The sequence below is a fragment of the Pollicipes pollicipes genome, unplaced genomic scaffold, assembly GCF_011947565.3.
Source record: "Pollicipes pollicipes isolate AB1234 unplaced genomic scaffold, Ppol_2.1 Scaffold_6052;HRSCAF=7182_pilon_pilon_pilon, whole genome shotgun sequence".
Taxonomy (NCBI): domain Eukaryota; kingdom Metazoa; phylum Arthropoda; class Thecostraca; order Pollicipedomorpha; family Pollicipedidae; genus Pollicipes; species Pollicipes pollicipes.
This window is the reverse complement of record NW_023596805.1, coordinates 1,398,599-1,414,307: the sequence shown is the minus strand read 5'-3', so window position 1 is coordinate 1,414,307 and position 15,709 is coordinate 1,398,599. Positions and strand designations below refer to the sequence as shown.

General features: G+C 49.6%; 1 long non-coding RNA gene across 1 annotated transcript; it reads right to left on the bottom strand.

Annotated features, from left to right (window-relative positions):
* Window positions 1-5,248: 5,248 nt before the first annotated feature.
* On the bottom strand, window positions 5,249-8,447 carry LOC119104557 (uncharacterized). Its single transcript, XR_005094961.1, has 3 exons — window positions 8,322-8,447; window positions 6,507-6,713; window positions 5,249-6,057 (listed from the first exon to the last, which is right to left on the bottom strand). It is a non-coding gene; the product is annotated as an uncharacterized LOC119104557 (long non-coding RNA).
* Between the last annotated feature and the right edge of the window lie 7,262 nt (window positions 8,448-15,709).

Genomic DNA, 15,709 nt, shown 5'->3' with positions numbered 1-15,709 from the left:
GGAAGGATTAACTCAAATAAATCAGATGTCGTCAGTGGCATGCAACAGACGAGACAGAGTGATGCAACAGCTAATACCAGTCTCATCTGAAGAGCGGTCACCAGACGTTTGTTTCAGACACTCACAGGTCCTGGTCCCCACTGCTGCTAACATAGGGGGAGATATGCTCCGTAAGAAGTGCCTGGAGCATACCCTGCTATTGTACCTGCGGACCAACCACCCCGTGGCAGAGTTTTTCTTTTGGCCAGAACCGGCCGCACCCAGGCCCGTCAAGGGAGAACGGCTGTAACCTAACGTTACTTAGAAAGGCTTTCAGAAGGCAGGCAGAAAGGCAGGCAGAAGGCAGGCAGAAGACAGAAAGGCAGAAAGGCTTTTGGTTTTAGAGGTATTATGTATTCGGAGGTTTAACGCCAATGTATCGACATTCATTATGCGAGGAAATACTGGTTAAACGCTGTTTTAGGGCAAACTTGGGTTACATTGCCAGCACTCAATGTTTCAAGCTATACTTATGATCACGAAAGAACGTGATCCTAAGCATAGCTTGAAACGCCTAGCATCGATAATATAACCACCGTTTGCCCGGTATTGTCGTTTAACCAGTTTAGCCATCTGGTGGTATATTCGAGACCGATCACTCAGCATAAGACCTCTGTACTTATAATGGCGATGGAAGCGGGAAGTTAACTCCGGGTGCGGAAAGACAGATCCCAAACAACTTCTGCTGCAGGAAGGCAGATCCAAGACGACTCCGGCTGCGACATGACAGGTCCAAGACGACTCCGGCTGCGGAAAGACAGGTCCAAGACCACTCTGGCTGGGGAAAGGGATCCACTCACACTGACCCCGTCCTGATATGCCTTTGCCTGTTTGCTGAAGCTTTCAGAATCGTGTGCTTCACTGCAATGTGGTCATCACAATTCGTTTCGTGTCCAATCCCATGGTTTTCGCCAGTCACATCTCACGCGAGAATCGCTTCACCTTAACTCTCCTTGATTCACTTCGCCTTAACTCTTTTTGATTCACTTCACCTTAACTCTTATCGATTCACTTCACCTTTACTCCTATTGATTCACTTCGCCCTAACTCCTCGTGATTCACTTCACCTTAAATCTTCTTGATTCACCTCACCTTAGTTTTTCTTGATTAACTTCACTTTAAATATTCTCGAATTACATAGAAACAACCAGGCTCTGACAATGAAGAAAATGAAAGCTGTCATGAAGTCATGCCGTGTCTATGTCAGCTGAGGTGCTGGGCTATACCATACATGGAAACTTTTCTTCGAAGCTGCTGAAAACTAGGAGCTTGCCAGATCAACCTATTATACAGGCAAAAACGAGACCTTGCCTCGAAGACAGTGATCCCGTACGAACAGAGGTATGGGATACGTAGCCACGCGCTCAACTCTCGCAAAAAATCAAAATCAACCCCATGGCGATGCGTAACAAGAAATAGTCAATATCTTCCACTGGCCCGCCTCCTGTTCTAACGTTGTCAAAGGTGTTTCATTCCGCGAGGGATTACAAGAGATTTAGTGGCCTGCAGCCCCAGACTGCAAATATCGGAAACCGCAAACTGCTGGCTTGCACCCGATATGGTTTCCAAGAGAGATATGACGTCACTTTGCCAAATGCTGTTATACTGCAAAGTTTTCATGGCACAGTCCGAGTCTCCCGCATTCGCACTAGGTCCTATTATAAGGTAATCATGGGTCTTAATCCTGCTATGGAACCACTGGGTTCTCGAGAGTCCTACCGGGCCCAAAGTTTGCTACGGCTTGAATATTGTGCATTCTCTCGCTGTGAAAAGCATATTTTTATGTTATCAGCATGTGCTGAGTAAGCGGAGACGTTAAGCAATTATTGGTATCTATCACGAGATCTCATAAGAAGTTTTATAATGTATGTCATGAGCATGCTCATCATATACATGGCGAAAGCTATGGGCTAGAGAAAGGTGAGTGTTATCACTACGAATCACAACGACTCCTTGACGTCCTCCTTCGACCAGCCCCTCCTGCTACACTGAAGGTCGTTAATTTGCAGCATGACAGCTCGCATTGCCGAAAAACCAAAGCTGCAGGCCCTTCTTGCGCACGTCGAGCATGACTCGACCATCGGTCGGTTCCAGTCACAGCCGACTGCCCGCAGAGCGGTGGAAAACCACAACCTCGTCCAACCCCCATCTGGGCCCCATGCCCATCCGGCCGGCATGGGCGGCGAATTAGGGGGGCAGGGGGGCAGCCACCAGCGCTCGGGCAGAATTCAAGACAAGCCCCGTTGCGGTGCACGGGAAGCGGAATCGCAAAGCGCGTTTCTCCCCAACTTTGTCGAGGATCCTCCGCCTCTGCCCGACGGACCTCATCACACCCTGCGCACGTGCGCTCTCCCGCATAGAACTCAGCCACTTCCTGTCCTTCGACCTCTCCCAGCCCCCCTCCCCCTCCCCGCGTCCGGAACAACTCACCGTTCCTTCCTGTTTCGTGCTCGTGGCGCAGAATCGGGGAGGGGCTCCTTCGGGTCACCGAGGTCAAAGGTTTGGACAGCTTTTTTTTCTTATGTCGCCGCGCCGCACCCCTGCGCACAACCACTAATATGCATGAGAAAGAGAGAGAGAGAGAGAGAGAGAGAGAGAGAGAGAGAGAGAGAGAGAGAGAGAGAGAGAGAGAGAGAGAGAGAGAGAGAGAGATAGAGAGATAGGGATATATAGGGATATATATATATATATATATATATATATATATATATATATTATATATCTGTGTGTGTGTGTGTGTGTGGTGTGTGTGTGTGTGTGTGTGTGTGTGTGTGTGTGTGTGTGTGTGTGTGGTGTGTGTGTGTGTGTGTGTGTGCGTGTACGTGTGTGCGAGCGCGCGCACGCGTGTGTCTGTGTGCGTGTACATATTATCCTTCGGGTGAACAACATCCATGGCGATGAACTTATCCCAGCTATACTAGCTGAACCCTTCCCCAACTTTGAAAAGGGAGAGGATTGCCTTGAATGGTGTTTGGATGGGGCAAAGGTAGGCTGAAACCGCCCCTGCTCGCTCGGAGCGCTGGAGAAGCGCGCCAACCGTGAGAGCAAGACCATTTTTAGATCATCCTTGTGATGCGCGAAGAAGCATTAAACATACACGGAACGGGTGGCCTTCTCTCCCCCCCCCCTCGCCCACTCGCTCACACCCAGCCCTGTTCCCTGCCTACCTGTACCTAAGCCCTTGTCACATGTTTGACGTTGCTGCCCTCCAGTTTTATTAGTCCTGAGAGGGGCGGCCAGCGGCCCCTGCGTCGCTGAGCCCGAATCGTGCAAACGGGCAGCACCGAGCATGCACGCATATCTTCTTAGTGTCACGTCATGTTGCACAAAAAAGAAGGCCCTGCGCCACCTCTGAGGGTCTTAGCTGTATAACACCACAAGCTTTGAGCAGTAAGCAGGGCCGCACGCTCATTATAACCTTAAGGAGCTCGTGGCCCCTCCCCTACCCATCTTACCAAATATATGACATGTGCCAATATGCCCGAGACTGAATGTGAACAGCTAACAAGTTCAGGTAAGCGCGTGAAGATAAGGTCGAGTAGATAGTAGAGATAAGAACGCGCCACGTTGGTTTATGATACGACAGAAATTGTGGTTGCCTGCGGTGCGCCAAACTCGGTTCCCTGTCAAATTTTTGGTTTATGCCGCCCCCCCCCCCCCATTTTGAGATCCTAAGAACGCCTCTGGCGCCAAGCATGCATGTGTGTGCTCGGAGTGTCACGTTATGTTGGGCAAGCAGATCACGCCCTCTGACATCTCCCGAGCTTCTTAGGTTGATTATACCATGCGCATGACATGGTTCCTACGCACATATTTTGAGTCAACTTGTGCCCTTTTGTACATTTCCTGGTCTGCGCATTTTTCGTCTCCTGATTGAAAAAGCACGCGCCTATCAGTTCGGTCTCTCCCATCGTTTGCTTTAAAAGCTACAATTGATATTCAATTAATATTCAATACTTGAGTTTGGTATCAGTGCCCATGAGTGCTTCGGGGGCATCCTTCCCAATGCTTTACTTCGCGTCGGCTTTTACGGCACGCTGCGCTGATATGACAGCTGCATGCAGAATACTCATCTCAGATGCATCACGTCAGAGGAGGTGCGGCAGGAAGCTCGTCACGTGATTTCCTGGAGGGCGTTTTGACTCACCCAGCGGAAGCTCATGTGTCAGGAGGAGGTGTCGCTTCCTCCGGGTTCCTGACCCTACTAATCTAACCCGCCCACCCCCTCCCCCGCCATCTTCCCACTTCCTCCCACTTGCATGGGGTGCGACGTGTGGCGTTTGATAGCACGTAACGAGCGGCCGTCAGATGATAGCAAGCAGCTAGCATGTGAGGGATCAGGGCTGGTAGATAGTAGTAGGCAGGTAGTTTTTTATTCGGTTGACTGAGCTCCAGCTCCCACCCCCTCCCCCTCCCACCCCCTCCCCCTCCCCCCCCCCGTCTCAACTTGGGCTTCAGCCCCGCTTAACTTTGGGAAGAAAGTGGGTAAAATCCGGGAAACCTCGTTTGCTGGAGTATTTTGGGGATAGGCTGCGTTATTTTTCACTAATCAGCCCCCCCACACCTCAAATCATGTTGCGAAACTTCGCCCCAGGTTCAGGGTTAGGCTCTGTGAAGGTTCTCTCTCCGTTCCTTACATAGGTAAGGTGAGCGTCTGCAGAGAGGATAATTCGGCATGAATTCAAAGTGCAGAAAAGCTGCGGCATTACGCGGTGTTACTGAAGTATTTCCAGGAAAAAGTTGAGGGCGACTCGCGCTTAAAATATTGACATATTAGCTGAGATCAGAGCTATAATCTATCAAAGCCTACAGAGTTATGAATCTTCAATAGGTTAAACACACACTGTTTTAACGTTACGGAGCAAGCATTACCCACATTGACAGAACCAGACTTTTCAAGTTTTGCTTACGAACACTTGTGATCTATCTCCTGGCTTACTGAAGATCGATAACTCAGCATAAAACTGTGAACTCACGGTGCCAACGGTCAGTAGCTGAATACGTTCTTTGGCTTGCATCAAAATTTAATTGCGTCTGTGCGAATATAGGCAGGCTTTGCCTCATTTCATGTCTGAAATCGCTTTTATCAATTGACGGGCAGGGCTACGCCTTACTCCAACGTCCAGTGGAGGGTATCAACGTTGCTCTCCGTAAAATCAGCTCAACCAGCTCAATTAGCACTGTCGTTTGTCCGTCTATTTACGGCTGGTGAACGAGGTGTCATTTATTTGTCTTCCGAAGCACAGAATCTAACAAGATGTGTATTCTCAAAACGGGACGCGGCCCACTTGTTGAATACATGACTGAACAGCAGCTGCAGAAGAGCAAAGATGCGAACTGCGCGCATGATATAGGTAGGTGCAGACTGCAAATAGGTGCAAACTGCGTGCATGCTATAACGAGCGCCTCGAAATAGGTCTTGAGAGTCAGACGCAAAATACATGAGGACCGTCGGTGGAATAAGGAATGATTCCTCCGACTCCGACACACCTCTTCTTTTGTCGGCGTTTTCTCACCAACAATTTTGGAACAAGGAAACGACGCAAAGCACGGGCTCAAGTTAAAGCACCGTCTAAAACAAAAGCAAACGGCAGCAAAAACGATAACAGTTGCAGTCACCAAAGATTCAAATTCGAAAAAAGCATGCGAGGCGAATGAAGACGACCATCAGTGCGAAGTGTCAGAAAAAACACGAAAGGGGTGCACGACACAAAGGCCAACGCTGCTGCACACGCTCTGCATGCTGTTTCACGTCTCAGCCGCAGTACTAACGCCAGGCCAGCATTTCTGTCGAACCGGCATCACTGCGAACCGGAAGCCGATGCAATGTGCATATCTTGACGATCGTGTGACACATCCAGCGCGACGAAATTCTCGCGATGATTCGAGGTGATGGTTTTACTTCCGCAGGGTTCTGAAGGCGTTCCTGAAGACATGCCGCTGAATGCTTGGAGTGCAGGGGTTCTCAAACCACGCTCCGCGGCAGCCGAGCCTGGAGAAGCATCCGGCGCGGCTTCCCTGAAATTTGAGAACTTCCGTCAGAGCAGCTCTAAGCGCGTGAGCTGTCGCCGAGCGAGCAATTGTTCCCGGCTAACCACCAGCTCAGGACACTTCACTGTGCAATGCTCTGACCAATGGCAGCATAGCAAAGACGAATGCCCGCATTTTCGTAAATAACCATGCCATTGCCACCACGCACGTGCGCAATATTTCGCAGTGAGGGACATAGTCGAAATCTTTTCAAGGAAAAATGACGGGAATGCAAACAAAATGTCATTAAAAGCGTGTTGAAATAAATGTTTCAGCAGGTGTCAGGACGTACACACATACCCTGTGACCCTTCAGACACATCCCTGCTTCCCCACCATCCCACTGCAGCGCAGGGCCTGACCCTCGACTTTATCATCCCAAAGCCACGGCCGCTGCGTTCAGCGCCGGCTCCCCGTCCCAAAGCCGCGGCCACTGACCACGGCGTCCGGATTGTTGCAGCACTGGACCACGGCCCACGAGCACGGAGACAGACGCGGCCTGGACCGCGGCTCCGGTTGGTCGCCGTCCAGGAACGAGAACGGCAGACCCAGGCGGTCCTCGTCGCCGTAGTCGGGGAACGGCGCGGCCGTAGCCAGCGCCAGCAGCGCGAGCGCGGCGAGCACGGTGGTGTTCATCGTCGTTCTCTGCCGACAGAAGTGGTTTGACGTCACCCCTGGCCTGGCGCCGCGCGTGATGACGTCATTAGAGTTTATTTTTGTTGCACTGGAGTTTATTCGCCCTGTGAAGGCGACCACGAGCGTTTGGGAGTAGGGAGAACGCAATTTTCGAAGTGGCTTGGTCGAATCGCTTTGTCGTTGAAGTTGAACTGGTTGCGACTTGAACAGGAGGAAGGTACGACGTGGGGTAATATTGCAACCACCTCTGATTTCGCCCGAAACCTCAGGACATAACCCGTAGGTAACCCCCCCCCCCCACCCGACGCCGGGCAGGGCGTGGGAGCGCTCGGAGGGAGTGAGAAGCTTAAGTACCCCCCCCCCCCCCCACCCGACGCCAGGCAGGGCGTGGGAGCGCTCGGAGGGAGTGAGAAGCTTAGGTAACCCCCCCCCCCCACCCCCACCCGACGCCGGGCAGGGCGTGGGAGCGCTCGGAGGGAGTGAGAAGCTTAGGTAACCCCCCCCCCCCCCCACCCCCACCCGACGCCGGGCGGGGCGTGGGGGCGCTCGGAGGGAGTGAGAAGCTTAGGTAACCCGACGCTGCCTCCTGCGGTGAATTGCTGCGGCCAAAGCGCCGCACGTCGAGGCTTTCAAAGGCGTGAGACGTGACGTAAAAACACGTGGCGAGGCGGATGTGGCAACCCTATACGGCGTTGTCTGGGGAGACACAAAGCTGAGACGTCGTGAGTTGTTCAGTGCATTTGCGGGGAACGTTGTTCACATATATAAGGCAATAGTAATACCCCTACTCCTCCGAGAAAAGGCAGGAGAATGGAGATATATATATTGGTTGATATTTTGGAAAGGTGCCTTTATCGAAACAATAACAGAAGTTTATTCTTCTGCTATTGTTTCGATAAAGACATGCTGACAACATATCAGCCCATCTGTATCTCCATTCTCCTGGTTTTTCTCCGAGGAGTAAGGCTATTACTACTGTTTTCAGACTGAAGTCTCACTTGCACATTCTCTCCCTTTAACAGTTCAGACACTCCGCAGCCACTGCTGACGACGTGGCACGCATTAAGACGAGAACACGCTCAGTACAATACGCCTTCGTGAACGACCCGTTATGTCGATGAAATTCAGTACGTTGGTTCACGCAGAAATGGCGCCGGATGACAAAAAGAGCGGAAGAGCGGGTGATTATCGTCGAGGTGGTGTGTGAGATGACAAGGGTTAAAATCGCTCCAGTCCCTTGACACGTCAATGCCCAAGTGTACGTGACTCCCAAACCCAGGAGCGGTGGCATCAGCCCGTCTCGGTATCGTGACTGTACCTCGCCGTGAGACCGCGTCAGATGCCGCCCGGCAGCCATCCGAATTTCATAATTCACTTACGGGGTCTTAAGTTACTACAGTCACAGCCACACATGCTGTGACTATGACGCCTCATGGTTGTCCTCGGCTTTGACGGTGAACTCACGCTGGGCGGACTCGAGTGATGAGTGCTGTACCACTCATGATTACTATGCATATTAACACTACGCACTATTAGTACTATGCACAATGTGCAGAGAAAGCGCTTACCCAAACATCCCGGAAGCACACAGACGTTCACCTCCGTTTCCTCACATACCTGGGTTGTCCGGCGTCCTCTGACGGTGTCCTCCGCGTGCTTCCTCGAGCTGATGGGAGAACGGTTCGAGCGTTACTGTCCTGCAGCCTGGATGCACTCCTCTCTTACATGATGGCCCCCAATGACGGCTCCGCTCTGCAAATGCGTGACGTCACCGCCCGAGCAGAGGTCAGACGGTCAGATCTACAGGAATAGAGCGAGCAGAGGCGGGTCGAGGTATCGAAAAAAGGGTATGCAAAATAGAGAAGTTCAATTGGCCAAGGTACCTGCATTCAGGGATCAACTCCGCCCAACACTAACAATCTAATAACGACAAATTAATTTAATGACGACAAAATCATTTTATTGACGTCAAAATAATTTCGACGGTGGCTAGAACGGCGATTGAAAGCTAGGGTTGTACAATCGCGCGTACCACACGGTGTGAGGAGAGCAGCTTGACCGGACATACTTGTTGCTTGGCCTTCCCAACCTGACGGGGAGTCTTCCCATACTGAGACGCAACGCTGATGAAAAAAATAAACATTACAAGTGAACAGGAGAAGCCATGCAAGTGCAGTCAGAGTTTTCCAGAATGAAAAAATCAGGTGGGACTGACCAGAGGATAAACCAGCGTTCGGGGAGAGCTCGGTGGACGGAGCTAGGGCGGAACCTCCCAAACCGATCTGCAGAACTACGCCCTGTAAACATACGACACAAGTGAGGGTGGGCGCAAGTGGACACAGCTGAGAAAAAGCTGACAAGATCATTTCGGACTGAACAAACAACACAAAAAGGGATGCATGGGATGTTGTAATGGATGTGAACAAGGGATGCTGTAAGGGATGCGTTTCTGGGAGATGTCCGTCCACCAAATGATGCAGACTCCATAAAGGAGGTGTTCCTTAGCTCCCCTGTCTGCTCCCCGAGATGGTATCCCCCGTTACTCTGTTGGGGTGTCTTGATGGCGGCTTCTTTTTGTCTTTCTGACCGCCTTCACCAGCTTGGTGGCAAACGGCTTATGGCTTCTTGCTTCATTCCACATTCGCTTCAAAAAGTTTGTATGAGTGACATTTTGTTTACAACCGTTTCCTGCGCAGAACATGAGGCGGACAGCCTGAACAAACCAACAAAGCTGTGACGCTCCAGTTCGGCAGATAAATCTGCCTGCGCGTCTTACAACGCCATGACAGGCCTCTTCCCCCCTCCCCCTCCCCCCACACACATGCACCGTCCCAGTTGAACAATCCTCCAATGACGCTTAGCGCCCTGCGACAAGTCTCATAGGTTTTTAGGTTGGTTTTTTGAACCTCCTTCAGCATGCGCTCGGGTGGGAGTCAAATTGACCCTCCCGAAGGTTTTTCCAGAATGGTTTCCAAACGGCGCGGCCAAGCCGCGCCAAATTTTGCATGGCGGTAGAAAATTGAATAGCGGATCGTTTGACAAAAAATTTAGATGTACAGTGTAAGGTCACTGGCCTTTGGCAGACCTGTGGAGTTGGTGCTTCTAGCTTTCTTAGTTCCCGAGATCTCATGGGGGGGAGGGTCAAATTGACCCCCTCCCACCCGAGCGAAGGATATCTAGCCGGCCACCCGGGCGCGTGTTAACCCTCAGGATATGATTATTGGAATACTTCTAAGCAGTAGTATTGCGCTCCTATCCTCCGTCACGCAGGAACCCAAATGCCTGCACGTTACTAAGAGGTCAAACATCCTTTGCAAATAAAACGTCTGCCTCCCCGACCCCGTGTCTGGCAATGCCACTGCGCCCCGCACGTGCGCAGACTGAAGGTCGCACTTCCGCCTCCGCACCGGAAGAAGCCGTGAAGGTTCCGGCTGAACTCCCAGTGCGTACTGCGGTATGGCGACAGTCCCGCATGGTACAGCTGCAAGTTTGCAGAGGCTGGCGCACGTACGCCCGCGGGAAGTGAAGTGTCACCGTCCGTAATCTAAGCTCAGCGTGTCAAGTCCAAATATGGATAATGTCTTGTTCGTTCCTGATCCCATGTGGATCAGGAACGATGCGTCTAAGATTCGTGCGACAGGCTCCACCAGAAATAAACTTAAGTTTTGGTTGTTTCACTTCGTTCTCCCGAGTGCTCCAATAGGAACTCTGGGGTAGGCATGGCAAATAGATTTGAACGGTCACGCAGGATCAGCACCTATTTCCAAAGGGTCTAGGAGTGACAGGAACGGCTACAAGTAAAATGCATCTTTCCTCTCCTTTCCCTCCAGATACAGTTGTGACAAACTATCCTGACCAGCATGCTGGGCATTGAGCCAATGGGAAGTATCAGTCCAGCCACCTATTTTACGTCAGCAAGCCCCAGCCGATTTTCCATGCTTGAAATATGACGGCACTCTTATGACGTTTGTGGAATGTATAGAGCGTTATAGCATGGCAATCATTAAAGCACGGGCACCCTTAAAATTGTACGCTGCAAATGACGATGCCGCCCTCAGCATGTATCAAGGAATACCCGTGAAACTCAGAAAAACAACAAAAACACAAGAGAAAAAAAAATAAAAAGGTAGGACGCATGAGAACACCGGGTTGGTAGGACCAGCGCGTCGTACAGAATTCTCGGGTAATTACCGCAGATGTGCGGTTTGAGTCGTAGCTAAAGCCGCGTGTCTAATTTCTCGCTGCAATTGGTGGCAGAGGCAATGGCACGCGCCGCTCTAAAAGTTGTGTTGACGTTGTTCGATTTGGTATCGAAGCTTTTATCAACTACCCGCATTGTATTGAATTGTGCTGACTCAGCGGCAAATGATCGCAATATTATCATACGATGACGTCCATACATATGGCGAAAGCACCAGAAAGATTTCTGCGCAGCTTCACGATCGGGCTTCCTGTCCCCTTTTTAACGACACCGGATGTTCCAGTCCCGTCTTGGGGCGGAGAACAACGTATATCCAATGACGCACGAAGGTTATAAACGACACAACATAGGATATCACTTCCATTCTGCGGTATGCACGATTGACGATGGGATTGCCTTTAAAATACGCCGGATGGTGCTGCCATACATTGTCACGCTGAGCCTGTCAATTAATTGCTCTGGCCCAAGGTGGCACTCATTCTCTTTTCGAAAAAGTTGGCCCTGAGCTAAAATTTGTGAAAAAATGTATTAATATTGGCAGATTTAACAACCACGTACCATGGAAATTATGTCACTTTATTATGTAAATCCAATATTAAGTCTAAAATAATTCAAATCACGGAAATCAGCACACATAAGAAGCTAAAACAGGTGAGCTGCATTTTATTGAAAAAGTTAGCTTTCTGCTGCATGGTTCAGGATGCATGTCGGTCATCCCTGCAGTTTGCTTGCCGCAGTTTTTCGGCAGCTTGTTGGCGCAAAATATCAAAACAAAGTCAAAATACTATCACCAAACGACTGCGACACATGTCTTGGCTACCTCAAGAGCTTTTTTCCGAGTGACGCCAGTATCAAGCTTTCTGCTTTCTGCGCGAGCGGATAGTTTGACGGGACCACTTTGTGCCCGGGGGCGGAAAACGAGAAAATCTCGTGACGCACGAGCTGAAGAGGCCACGCCTCTTCCGATTGGTTCTTCTAACGATGGTGTAAAAGCGCTAATGATCACGGTTATCCGGTGGTCCCAAGGCAGCGCGCTGTTCGGGTGAGGCTTTCTTTGGCTTTCTGAAAAAGACAGCGTAAGTTGATCCATGCTGGTTTCAGGTTGAGGGCTTTCCATCACGTCGCGATGGAATCCATTGAAGCAGCCGGCTGTGGTACTCCGCAGTCTGCCTTTGCCCTTTTTGCGCGTCTGCTCTGGGGATAATTGCTTTACCATTCGCGTAGCACGTTGGCTCAAGCGACAGGTTGTTAGAAAAGCGGGGAAGGAGAAAATGAGAACCACTAACAATTCTCCGCCTTATCCTCGACGCACATAAATTACCAGATCGTCAACGTTGTTATAGCAGGTGGAACGCGGGGTCGGCGAATGTTACCCGCGCCGGGAATCGAGCCCGATCTCTCTGGTCTTACGAGAACATGATTGTCCAATGGGCAACTCTGCGCTCGAGGGTAGCCCTCCACCTTGGTACGCATTCAGTTGAGAACAAACCATTTCGGAACAGATTGGCCTCATTGTGACGTATGGCACGAACATAACATTATCCATATATATATATATATATATATATATATATATATATATATATATATATATATATATATATATATATATATAAATATGTATATATATGTAAACATACATACATTGGAATGTTTTTAGCAGAATTCTTTCTTTTATACATGTTTGATCAAAAATACCGCTGGCTCAGCACTGACGAGCTTTTTGACACATCGTGCTAGTTTCCGGGCTCTTGACTTGGCATTAGCGGTTAGATTAAATGGTTCGCACACAATTACTCAAATGCTCGTCGCTTTTTACATCCTAACGTTTTGAGATCTTATCTCACCGTCAGAAAAGCCTGAATGGTACAAAAAATACGTTTTGAGTTTTAAAGGATCAAAAATTGTGCACTCCTATTGGAAAACATCTTTCGGTACGGTAACACAAATGGAGCATGGCCAATTGAAGTAAGACAGAATCATGTTTTTACTTCGATGTGTACAAAATACAGTCATAATGGGAACACTACAAAGATATGGCAATAGCGTTCCCACTGCGTCTTCGTAGTGTTCCCATTATGAGTGTATTTTATGTCTATGAAAGCGAAAATGGGATTCTGTCTTACTTCAATTAGGTATGCTTCATTTGTTTTCCCCGTACCAAAATATGTTTTCCAATAGCAGTGCACAATTTTTTGTCCTTTAAAGCTCAAAACTTTTTTCTTGTCCCATTCAGTCTTCTCCGACGATGAGGTAGGCTCTCGAAACATTGGAATGAAAAGAGCGACGAACATATTTTGAGCAATTTTGTGCGAACCATCGTTAGTCTAAGCGATAATGCTGAGTCAAAAGCCCTGAAGCTAGAACGATGCGTCAAGCTCGTCAATGCTGAGTCAGTAGTTATTTCTAATAGAAAAAAATATACATATATATATATATACATATATATATATATATATATATATATATATATATATATATATATATATATGTATATATATATATATATATATATATATATATATATATATACAACCTGGCATTTGTATCTGGCACCATGTGTTCCACCAGCGGCTTCATTGTCCGCACTGGGCATCACTTTTCGGCCTGGCAACACCCATCATAGGCTTTCGAGACACAGAACTCTTCCACGATCCGTTGCCAGTGCCTGCACTGTAAAGACGGCCGCTTAAAAAAATCACGGCGCGATTCACTATGATATCTAACAGATTCTTTCGTCACGTTCCGCCAGCGAACGTTTTCGATTTTCGAGTTTTTTCCATCACCCCTGACGTGACTAGGTTGTCTATTGGAGAGGGCACTTACCTGAGGTGATCGGTGTGTACATTTAGTGATAGGCATGTGTTTATTGCACCTTCGCAGTTGGCTGCAGCCGGGGCTGCGCCTGCAGGCCGTGAATGGCATGCGATCCAAATAAACAAATAAATCTATCTCAAAAATACACAACGTGTCAAGGTGCAACATTCCCTCCGAGCCCATGGCGAGAATGATGTTTCAGATATCGGTCCAGCCACCTCCACGCGGTAATATCAACCAACATCGATGAAGATCCCGCCGCGGTCAAGAGAGTGACCGGGGCGACGGTGTTTCGCTATGTGAAAAGTATGGCGTATCCTCTGCGCCTAACGCGAAATTTTGGTTTGCTCGCACGCATTTGCGGATCACAAAGCGGAACTACGCAACCAGCTTGCGTTAACCCAACCTACTTACGTGGAGCAGATAGTAGTAAACTGTGGATTTCCATGTGTCGGGCTGTGACGTAGTGACGCAAAAGCCCAACAAGAACCTATTTATAGTGTACTGCGCAACGTTCGTGGAACAGTCACGAGAGGAATTTGCTGCCGGCACTTCCACGCCGCAGCTGGGTTTAGCCTTCGCGTTCAATGCTGCACGATGCGATGATCCTAGCGGAAAATTCTTCCACCAGTAAACACAGCGTGTGACGCTCTCACCGTGACGTGGACCAGGCATTGATTAAGCGCAAGTCGGCTTAAATGAGATCTATGACCATCCAGACAGAAACCCGTCAGCATGGCACTCTCATGACAACCTGAGGATCCGTAAAACTAATCCATTTAGGACGACTGTTTATTGACGGTCTACATCATCATAAGGCACGACAATCCGATGTGAGAGAATGAAGGAGCGCACGTACATCTTCAAAGGAACCTGTGACAGGGGGCTCATTCTACGAGGCCGCGGCTAGTCTCCCATTTTGTGAAATCAATCAAAATAACGGCTGGATATGCCACCACCCTGAATTGTCTGAATTCACCCGAATGCAACACCTTGGGCCGGGCATCAGCCAAAGCCAACCCGGAAGATCAGCCAAAGCCAAGCCAAAGCCGAGAGGACCAGGCTCGGCGGTCGGCGGAAGTGCGGGACAAAGTCAGAGCCTAAGCTGATGACCATAAGCTGACGCATGTGTCGTTCTTCGCACCAGTTGTGCTACCTTCCAACGTCAGATCTTCTTTAAGGATTTGGTTGCACGTTTTGGTAGCGTTGTACGCGACCGATTTCAGTCAGACGTTCGGTGAATCTAACAGGGGATAGCAGAAATATTAGCGCGTCACAAATACCACGCGCCGGCTTTGAACTGGACTCAAGAGTTTTGAGCATATTTAGAAGCAAAAGGTGGCACGGTCCGCTTCAACTGTGCTCATCAATTGGCCATCATTTCATCTCTATAAGACAGCGGACGTCATACGGAACAGGACACGCGCTGTAAGCTCGAGGCGCAGCACGAAATTGTTCGAATCCCACGCAAGGCGTCGTACTTCCCGACGGGGAGAAAAGTCTGAACCATCGGGTGATCGTACCAGGCCCTGAAGTGGCACCTAAGAACTCCCTCGTGTCCTACAGCTGAGGCGACGGAGTTGTCAGCGCCGGGCGTGGCTGGCCATCTCAAGCACGATTACTGAGAGAGAGAGAGAGAGCAGACAATGTTCTTTTTTAAGATTTATTCGGTACGCTTTTATGGATTTCTGGGATCAGCGCCACCGCTAAGCAGCGCGTATTGCGCAAGCCTTGGCCTCCCTCTCCCTCCCTCCTTCCCCCCCTCCCCCCGACTCCCGACCGATCGTTCAATCCCAGTCAGCGGCCGCATCTCGCAGCCAAAGTTAGAGTGCCGCAATACTCGGCGTGTCCACCCTTCCCTCTGATGTCCTCCAGCGACGGACTAGACCACTCCGGCAGACAATGCACGCCGTTGTTTGTTGCAACATCACAGCGTGGGTCATGCCCCAAGACTAATTTCGTGTTGCATTATTATTTAAAGAACTAG